At 39.5% G+C, this 11,209-nt stretch overlaps 1 pseudogene across 1 annotated transcript; it reads right to left on the bottom strand.

Moving 5' to 3' along the window:
• Positions 1-8,549: 8,549 nt before the first annotated feature.
• Positions 8,550-10,737, bottom strand: LOC104668767 (annotated as a pseudogene). Its single transcript, XR_748883.2, has one exon. The product of XR_748883.2 is annotated as an etoposide-induced protein 2.4 homolog pseudogene (transcript).
• Between the last annotated feature and the right edge of the window lie 472 nt (positions 10,738-11,209).

The raw sequence follows: 11,209 nt of genomic DNA, 5'->3' as shown, positions 1-11,209 counted from the left end.
AAATCTATCACAAAACTTAACATTTATAAGCAAACTGTATAACAATTTAATTTGTACAGATGCAGAAAATGCATTTCCTTATTACTCTATGAAACATGACTTTGTATTATAGCAAATAACTGCTCTGCTCATCTTCATTTCCAAGGTTTCTAGTGAACTTACCAAAAGTGAAGTGAAAATTCTTAATATATTGGCTCCATTAATAGAAGAAAAATTCTCAGTCAAATGATACCAGTTTATGCTGGTATTATCAGATGTTTTAAATAATAGAAACCAATTCCAGTAATGTTGCCTTTTTAAAAAATATGTAATTCATGGAACCAAAGTATACTTTTTTTGAAAGTTCATTTGGTTGGCAAGATTGTGAATGCTACTGCAAGTTTAGTTTTAAAAGTTCAACTTTGAACAAGGAATTATTTTGTGATAAGAGAAATACAAATTTGGTGAAGGACAACAGGCATGGTATAAACCATTATATTTATAGTAAATTTAAGAAACTTATGGAGCTCAAACGTATGTACTTGGATTTTTTTGTGGTGCATACATACTTTATAAATGCAACTAAACAAGCTGCTATTCTACCAATTAAATACATTTTTAATATATTCAGAGTAACTAGAACTCTGAATATATAAAAATCAATATATAAACAGTCTATACGAACTCATGATACTGATAATGTTAAATACACAAGACTACTTTTTCATGGCACAACTGTTGTTTCCTATTCTTAACAATAATTGTATTTTAGACATGCCTGAGCCTTTGGAGGACCCTCTGCAAATCAGCCTAAGTGACCTACAGTGGTTTTAAAATTTTGTGGACAATTCCTTTGACTGTTTTGTTTAAAATAAGTTGGGAATGTTTAATGCAAGTTTTTAATAAATGGAACACCAAAAAATTATTTAGCAAATTATATTTACTGGGGGTGACAAAGGAAAGCTTAGAAGTAGGAAGACATTCAAATTTATCTCTGCAACATAAGAATGGAAATACCTAATGAGGACTTAAGTGGCATGTGATATCTAATTCTGAAGTTCTAAATTTTGCTTTGCAATATTTCCATTTGTGGGAACAACCTTTTAGTGGACCTCCTGTTTTTAACCGGATGAATCGGTATTCTATGCTAAGATAGAAGGATGTGGAAAGGTTTACGATATTTAACATCTAAATTCAATGTAACATTCAGAAGGATCATAAATAGAGGCAACTTTTTGGACAAATTTGTTTTGTAAAATTATGTATTGCAGAAAAGCACTCTAAAGAATAGCAGAAAGATAGTATCTGTGAAAATATTTGACTTGAAATACCTATAATTTCAATATGCAACATTCAATTTTGGTATGGGCTTACCAGGTACTGTGAAGAGTGCTTTCTCGGCTGGGCATGATGGTTCACACCTGTAATCCCAGCACTTTGGGAGGCTGAGGTGGGCGGATCACAAGGTCAGGGATTTGAGACCAGCCTGACCAATATGGTGAAACCCCATCTCTACTAAAAATACACGTTTTCTGTTCATGGAGGTGCACACCTGTGGTCCTAGTTACTCGGGAGGCTGAGGCAGGAGAATCGCTTGAACCAGGGAGGCGGAGGTTGGAGTAAGCCAAGATCGTGCCACTGCACTCCTGTCTGGGTGACAGAGCGAGATTCTGTCTCTAAATAAATAAATAATCAATAAGAGTGCTCTCTCAATGAAACATAATGTAGACTTCAGGGAAGAGTCCATTAAAGATGTAACAACTTCAAATTTTTTAATGATAAAATTCAGCTATAAAAAATTCAGGTAATTTAATGAAAATTTTAATGTTTTGGGGAAAATAGCATTCACATAGTGTAATTTACAGCAAAGAAAGTAAATACCACATGTAAATATGTACCAAGAACAATTATTCTACTAATATAATTTTAAATTTCAGATAATCCATTTAAAGAAGGATTTTTTTTTTTTTTTGGCTTTAATGTACATGAATGTTATTTCTGGAAAGAATTTTATGTGTTGTGGTAAACTGTAGCATAAAATTGGACATTTTCACCATTTTAAAGTGTATATTTCAGCGGTATTAATTACATTCACTATGTTGTATAACCATTTCCACTATCTATTTCCAATATTCTTTTATTATCCAAACAGAAACTCTGTATCCATTAAGCAATAACTCTCTACTTCCCTCTCACCCCAGCCCCTGGAAACCTCTAATCTGTTTTCTGTCTCTATGATCTTGCCTGTTTTTATTATTTTGTGTATGTGGAATTGTATAGGATTCGTCCTTTTGTGCCTGGCTACTTTAATATAATATAATGTTTTTGAGGTTCATCCATGTTGTAGCAGGTTTCAGAACTTTCATTTCTTTTTATGACTGAGTGATATTCCATTGTATACATAGATACACAGTATTTTCTTTATCCAAGTATCTGTTGATGGTTACTTGAACTATTTCCATCTTTTGGTTATTGTAAGTAATGCTGCAAACAAACATTGGCATACAAGTATCTGGTTGAATCCATTTTCATTCCTTTGGGTATGTGCCTAAGAGAAAAACTGCTAACCCATATAATTCTATAATTACCTTTTTTTGAGGAGCTGCAAAACTGTTTTACACAGTGGCTGTGCCATTTTACTTTCTCACCAGCAATGCACAGGGGTTTCAGTCTTCAAATTCTTACCAATACTTTTCTTTTTCTTTTTCTCTTTTTCTTTTTCTCTTTCTCTTTCTCTTTTTTTCTTTTCTTTCCCTTTCCTTTTTCCTTCTTTTTTCTTCACAGTCATGGCTCACTGTAGCCTCAACCTCCCAGGCTCAAGTGATCCTCCCACCTCAGCCTCCTGAGTAGCTAGGACTATAGGTATACACCACCACACCAAGCTAAATTTTGTATTTTTTGTAGAGACAGGATTTTACCATGTTGTCCAGGATGGTCTCAAACTCCTGGGATCAAGCAATCCATCTGCCTTAGCCTTCCAAAGTGCCAAGTTTACAAGTGTAAGCCGCCACGCCTGGCCTGTTTTTTTTTTTTTTTTTAATTAAAAAACTTAAAAATTATAGCCATCTTGGTAGGTATAAAGTGAGATCTCATTGTGGTTTTGAGGAATTATAAAAGCAGTTTTTGAATATAACTATTTTATCAATTTACCAATATGAAACAGAATTAAAACTTTTCAGTCAAATATTTCAAGATATCCTGTATCAATTAAATGTAGGTGGAAGGATAAGGAGGGAAAATAATAAAAGTAGAGAGACTGAATGACAAGTATAGTCCAGGCAATAGATGGGGATGTCCTGAACTGGGGGTTGGGGAGGTGGTTGGCAATAGGAGGAAATGAAGAGATTTTAAAAGTAAATATCAAGAGAGACTTAGCTGGTAAGATGAATAGACTCAAAGATTGATATGGGAGATAGGAAGAAGAAAGATTCAGGCATAGTGGCCACGTTTCTGGCTTGAGTAACAAGGGAAATGGTGGAGCCATTTACTATAAATCCCAGAAGAAGGGAAAGAGGTGATGAGGTGAAGGTAGATAAAGATAAGCTGGGCATGTTGAATTTGAGATGTCCATGGGGCATTCAGATGAAGATGTTTATCCAGCAAGCAGTTGGAACTATAGCCTGAAGCTCAGGAAAGAAACAGGGATGACCATGGAAAGTTTGGATTTATCTCTTTTCTGGGTTCTTATTTCTATAATGACAACAAGCTCCTTGGAGGCGTTTTCGTTAATCCATTTTGCATTGCTATAAAGGAATACGTGAGACTGGGTAATTCATAAAGAAAAGAGGTTTATTTGGCTCACAGTTGTGTAGGCTATACAAGCATCATATCGTCATCTACTCAGTTGCTGGTGAGTCCTCAGGAAGCTTTTCCTCATGGCAGAAAGTGAAGGGGGAGCAGGCATGTCACATGGCAAGAAAAGGGAGAGAGAGGGGGCAGAGGTGCCAGGCTCCTTTAAACAACCAGCCACCACTAAATGAGCTAAAAGAGCAAGAGCTAACTCATTAGCATTGGGCTGTCACCAAGCCATTCATGAGGGATCTGCCCCATGACCCAAATGCCTCCCACCAGGTCCACCTCCAGTACTGGGGATCACATTTCAGCATGATATCTGGAAGGGACAAACATCCGAACCATATGGGCATTTTAAATATTTCCTTATTTGTGATTTTCAGCCATGCAGCAGATTTTAATTGAGAATCTTCCATATTTGGACCATTGCTCTAGATTTAAGAGGAATGAGATAAAAGGTGAATAAGGTACAGTTGTCTACAGAATTTACAATTTAGTAAGGGCAGAATTTAAAAACAGATAGAGAAATATAGAGATAAGTGAAGTGTATTATAAGGCAGGGAGAAAAATCTACACATTCTGAGGAGATCTTAGAAGGATATCTACACTTAAAAGGTACTCCTTTGCTGATTGAAAATCAGTCTAATCATCAAGGCTGCATAATTTAAGGGACCAGTGTGCCATGAAAATTTGAGGCCTCTTGTTCAAAAAGCAGGAAAATACTGTCCAACTAAAGATTCACATAAACTTCCTTTCTTCCTCTTGACTTGGCCTGGTGTATTCTATTTGTTGTTTAATGTTTTAAGTTTAAAAAATTAAAAATTTATTAACATGTTTTACCATTCATTTATACTATGCAGTACTAGTTTAAAATTCAAATATCAGAGCATCTAACTCATATACAGAAACACTGACATTACACAATTTGAATTTTTGTGGCTCATCCCCTTCAAAGAGTGCCTAAGGTAAACACCAGATTCAGGAAAACTAGAAAGAAGAAGATAGGATCCTTTTCTCTCCACAGGTACTTGGGCATGAGAATATTTGAGGAACAAGTATAGACACTGGACATGAGGATATTCCATGGACAAGTACAAACCTTCATAGTTACCTGAGGCCATGACCTGCCATGCATGTCAGATACCAATTCCCACCAGCAGCCAAACTGCTGAGCTGTGCCTTGGTTGGGGGTGGGGTTTGGGAAGATCAAGCCAGGCACTCCCCTTTCCATGGGCACATTCCCCAACCCATGAAGGACAGGAGAAACCCAAGGATCTTTCAGCTTCCATGTCACAAGAAGATTGGTACTTGGGTCAGGGATGGGCAAATTAGGGACTTCCTCTTCTGAGATACAGACCGGTCAGCTGCTCACCAGATGCACCACAGTGTTGCTAGTGTGGCTGCCATCCAGTGTACTTGCCTGACCCCATCCCGTCTCTACTCCCTGCAGGGGATGGAGGGCAGCTGTGGTCACAGGGAGGGAGGAACCTGGGCAGACCAGGTCTCCAGGAAGTAAGAAAGTAAGCATCTCAGCACCCACCCTAGGGAAATGGTATGAGCCTGGCTCCAAGTTCCCAGCACATTTCCATCATCACATCAGACTTCGCTTATATAGATTCAAAGTAACATTAAGAATTTCAAGAGGGTGACAGCAGAGCATTAAACCCCTCTGAGGATAGGGCCCTGTGTGACTGATTGCATACTTGAAGCTGGCCCTAGATGTAATCAACACATAAGAATGAAGCAGTTTATTAGCTTTATGTGTCTCTGCTTTCTATGTCCTTGCATCTAAGGTACCATTTCCAAGGAATGAGGAATATGATGTCCTTCTCCTTGAAGGTGAGCATAAACATGTTCAGACCCAAATGAAATCAAAATGAATGTTGAGCTTGTCAGTTCAGATACCAGGAAGATAACTTTTGTTAGCCTGAGGCTACCTGCAGAATGCCCCAGGAGGACTGGATCCACACCTTGGAATAGGTGTGTTCACACCTCCACCTCTTTTTCTCATTATCACTTTTTATTTTTCCTAGTGGGGAAAATATAAACAACACAGAAATATTTTAAAAAGTGAATATGTTAAGTCTAGACTAATTTTTTCCTTTCTCTTTTAAAGTTCTGGGATACATGTACAGAACAGGCAGACTTGTTACATAGATATACATGTGCCATGGTGGTTTGCTGCACCTATCAACCCATCATTTAGGTTTTAAGCCCCATATGCATTAGGTATTTGTCATAATGCTGTCCCTCCCCTTGCCTGCCACTCCCCCGACAGGCCCTGGTGTGTGATGTTCCCCTCCCTGTGTCCATGTGTTCTCATTGTTCAACTCTCATTTATGAGTGAAAACATGCAGTGTTTGGTTTTCTGTTCTTGTGTTAGTTTGCTGAGAATGATGGCTTCCAGCTTCATCCACGTCCCTGCAAAGGAAACTCATTCTTCTTTATGACTGCACAGTGTTCCATGGTATATATGTGCCACATTTTCTATGTCCAGTATGTCATTGATGGGCATTTGTGTTGGTTCCAAGTTTTTGCTATTGTAAATAGTGCTGCAATAAACATATGTTTGCATGTGTCTTTATAGTAGGATGATTTACAATCCTTTGTATATGCCCAGTGACAGGATTGCTGGGTCAAATGGTATTTCTGGTTCTAGATCCTTGAGGAATCGCCACACTGTCTTCCACAATGGTTGGACTAATTTACACTCCCACTGACAGTGTAAAAGCATTCCTATTTCCCCATGGCCTCACCAGCATCTGTTGTTTCCTTGTTTTTTAATTCCATTCTAACTGGCGTGAGATGGCATCTCATTGTGGTTTTAATTTGCATTTCTCTAATGACTAGTGATGAGCTATTTTTTCATAGGTTTATTGGCCACATATGCCATCTTTTGAGAAGTGTCTCTTCATATCCTTTGTCCACTTTTTGATTTTTTTTTCTTATAAATTTAAGTTCTTTGTAGATTCTGGATGTTAGACCTTTGTCAGATGGATAGATTGCAAAAATTTTCTCCCATTCTGTGGACTGCCTGTTCACTCTGATGAGAGTTTCTCTTGCTGTGCAGAAGCTCTTTGATTTGGTTAGATCCCATTTGTAGAGTTTGGCATTTGTTGCAATTGCTTTGGTGTTTTAGCTATGAAATTTTTGCCTATGCCTATGTCCTGAATGATACTGCCTAGGTTTTCTTCTAGTGTTTTTAAGATTTTGGTTTTACATTTAGGTCTTTAACCCATCTTGAGTTAATTTTTGTGTAAGGTATAAGGAAGGGGTCCAGTTTCAGTTTTCTGCACATGGCTAGCCAGTTTTCCCAACACCATTTATTAAATAGGGAATTCTTGCCCCCATTGCTTCTTTTTGTCAAGTTTGCCAAAGATCAGATGTAGATGTATGGCATTATTTCTGAGGCCTCTGTTCTGTTCCATTGGTCTGTCTCTCTGTTTTGGTACCAGTACCGTGCTGTTTTGGTTACTGTAGCCTTGTAGTATAGTTTGAAGTCAGGTAGCGTGATGCCTCCAGCTTTGTTCTTTTTGCTTAGGATTATCTTGGGTATATGGGCTCTTTTTTGGTTCCATATGAAATTTAAAGTATTTTTTTCTTTTTCTGTGGAGAAAATCAATGGTAGCTTGATGAGAATTGCATTGAATCTATACATTACTTAGGGCAGTATGGCCATTTTTGTAGTATTGATTCTTCCTGTCAATAAGCACGGAATGTTTTTCCATTTGTGTTCTCCCTTATTTCCTTGAGCAGTGGTTTCTATTTTCTTTGTAGCAATTGTGAATGGGAGTTCACTCATGATTTGGCTCTCTGCTTGTCTAACGTTGATGTATAGGAATGCTTGTGCTTGTGATTTTTGCACATTGATTTTGTATCCTGAGACTTTGCTGAATTTGGTTATCAGCTTAAGGAGTTTTTGGGTTGAGATGATGGTGTTTTCTAAATGTATCATCATGTATCTGCAAGCAGACATTGGACTTACTCTCCTCTCTTCCTATTTGAGTAACCTTTATTTCTTTCTCTTGCCTGATTGCTCTGGCCAGAACTTGCAATAATATGTTGAATATGAGTGGTGAGACAGGGCATCCTTGTCTTGTGCTGGTTTTCAAAATGAATGCTTCCAGCTTTTGCCTATTGAGTATGATATTCGCTATGGGTTTGTCATAACTAGCTATTAACTATTTTGAGATGTTCTGTCAATACCTAGTTTACTGAGAGTTTTTAGCATGAAGGGGTGTTGAATTTTATCGAAGGCTTTTTCTGCATCTATTGAGATAATCATAGTTTTTATCATTGGTTCTGTTTATGTGATGGGTTTTATTTATTGACTTGCATTGGTTGAACCAGCATTGCATCCCAGGGATGAAGCTGACTTGATTGTGGTGGATAAGTTTTTGATGTGCTGCTGGATTCAGTTTGCCAGTATTTTTATTGTTATTATTATACTCTAACTTCTAGGGGACATGTACACAACGTGTAGGTTTGTTACATATTTATACATGTGCCATGTTGGTGTGCTGCACCCTTTAACTCATCATTTACGTTAGGTATATCTCCTTATGCTATCCCTCCCCCCTCCCCTGACCCCACGACCCCAGTGTGTAATGTTCCCCAACCTATGTCCAAGTGTTCTCATTGTTCAATTCCACCCATCAATGAGAACATGTGGTGTTTGGTTTTCTGTCCTTGCGATAGTTTGCTGAGAATGATGGTTTCCAGCTTCATCCATGTCCCTACAAAGGACATGAACTCATCCTTTTTTTTTTTTTTTTTTTTGGGAAACCAGCTCACGTTTAATTGTGACATTTTAAAATTGTACAAGTATTTTGACATCTGCCCCCCACATTTAGTCTCTTAAAATGACAGGAAAACAACCAATCACAGGTTTAATACATTTACCCCTTCAGTTCCTATTTGCAGCACCCAATATTCCTTTGAAATATGAAACAGACCTGGCAGTGGCCAATAGTAAATTTCTGCCCACCGCCTCCCACCCCCAACGGAGCTGAAAAGTTCAGGCTTAGTGTTGTTGCAGTGGCACTTGTCCAGAATTGGTACCTCCCCATAGTTGGGGGACTTTAAATGTACCAGTGAAAATAGCTTTTTCCCCTTCAAGGGGAAGAAAGAAAATCACTCCTCAAAACCCAGCAGAGCTGGCTGTGAGGTCTTTCCTCCTATCTCATCTCTTCAGGGTTTTTTTTTTTTTTTTTTTTTTTTTTTTTTTTTTTTTTTTTTTGCAGTGGAGCAAGAGAGACCAAAACCTAACCTGAGTTACAAGAAACAAGACAGTAATGGCTATAAAGGGAGTGACCAGGAGCAACTGGGACACTCCTTTACCTCCCATATCCAATGTATGTGCTTCACAGAAAAACAACAAAAATAACAAATCCACAAAATACAACAGCTAGAATTACAAAATCCATTCATCCAAGGGTGGTAGAAGGCAGGATGGAAAGGTGGAAGGGTAAATGGCACAGGGAGAAAAACAAAGTATTCAAATCAGTTCAGGCACAGAGACTGGCAAATGCTAGAAAATAGCTGCAGAAAAACTTGTGGTCCTTTCAGACTCACGATGATATTAAAAATCCACACACTGGTGTCAGGGAACATTCTGCCTTACATGCACCAGAGACAAAAATTTCAATTCCTCAGAGAGAAGGGAATACGCACAGGGCCCTTGGCAGAGTGGGTCCTGTATTCCCTGGCAGGGGGAGGTGAACAGGGAAAAGAGCTGCCACAGCTTTCTTCCAATCCCGCCCATCCCCTTTGGATGGCAGGCAACTCAGTGGCCTGCAGCGGTCTTCAGTTTGGCAGGTGATGGATGCGGTGAAGGGAACTTCTCTGCAGAAGTGGAGCTGCTCAGGGCCGACTGCAGATAGACTGTCTTGTGGAAGAGTCTGTTGCTTAAGAAGACCACCAAGGAGAAGAGGTGCAACTGGAAGAGATACGCTTTGCCAGCGGTCTTTGCTTCATTGGCGCTGATAATGAATAAAGGAAAGAGGATAGAGAAAACGCAGCCACTGATAATATATGAGGACTGCATTGCTGTGAGAAAAGCCAAGGGCAAACCAAACCCAAAGTAGTAAGGCCAATTCCTTTCTATGTTAGACAACAGCTGGTGCATTTCAATTCCTTTATTGAACCAACGATATTCAAAGCAGTACAGTGAGTAGAGAAGGGACATATGCAGGAGACTAACCAGTTGACCGACAAGATGGATGGGAAAGAGACGCACAAACATTCCCTGAATGAGGAAAAGAGCCTGCAGCAAAAGGTTGAAGAGCATGTCAGCAATTATTTTGCTGACACTAGGGAATGGGTGAGGCTTCCTCCCTGATACCTCAAATGCCAGGTCAGCTATATCCTGAAACCAAATGGCATTCACCACTTTGCTAAGCACAAACAAGGGGAGCACCCAAAGAGCACTGAAAATTGACGTGAGGAAGAATTCCAGCCACGACCAAACATCTCCATATAGTGATGGGTCACCGATAATTCGGGCTGTTACTAACTGAAGCACAGGAATAAATACTCGATAAAACAAGAGGAGACTGAACCAGAACACTCCACCATTCCAAGCACAACACTGGAAAATTCTACTAACAATACGTGGCTCACTCTCTTGCTTCCGCTCTATACTCTGGGCTCTTCTCTGTGCCAAGACACTCTTGCCCTTCTTCGACGCTGCTCCTCTCTTGCTGGATTCGAGCATCTAGCTTTGAGATGGTACAAATACCCCAGATGGAGTCTTTGATTCCTCTGGCAAGGTCCTGGAGAAAGGTTTTGACACTGTCAGCCATTCTTCACCACCAAACTATCAACTACACAGAGGAGAGAGAAGTGTCCCCAAGTCTCTCATCATGAAGGATCTGCAGCTCCGCCGCTGCGGCTCCGGCCCGGCCCCTCGCCCACCGCGGGCCGGCTCCTCCCGGGCGCTTCCAGGGCCGGGGCCGCTGCGCCCGCACTGGGCATGCCCGGGCTGCACCGAACTCATCCTTTTTAATGGCTGAATAGTACTCTATGGTGTATATGTGCCACATTTTCTTAATCCAGTCTATAAGTGTGGACATTTGGGTTGGTTCCAAGTCTTTGCTATTGTGAATAGTGTCGCAATAAATATACGTGCTCATGTGTCTTTATAACAGCATGATTTTATAATCCTTTGGGTATATGCCCAGTAATGGGATTGCTGGGTCAAATGGTATTTCTAGTTCTAGACCCTTGAGGAATCGCCACACTGTCTTCCACAATGGTTGAACTAGTTTACACTCCCACTAACAGTGTAAAAGTATTTCTATTTCTCCACATCCTCTCCAGCACCTGTTGTTTCCTGACTTTTTAATGATCACCATTCTGACTAGTATGAGACAGTACCTCATTGTGGTTTTGATTTGCATTTCTCTGATGACGAGTGATGATGAGCACTTTTTCATGT

This window comes from Rhinopithecus roxellana, chromosome 2 (assembly GCF_007565055.1).
Source record: "Rhinopithecus roxellana isolate Shanxi Qingling chromosome 2, ASM756505v1, whole genome shotgun sequence".
Classification (NCBI taxonomy): domain Eukaryota; kingdom Metazoa; phylum Chordata; class Mammalia; order Primates; family Cercopithecidae; genus Rhinopithecus; species Rhinopithecus roxellana.
Note: the sequence above shows the minus strand (reverse complement) of the source record. Positions and strands in the feature narration are given on the sequence as shown.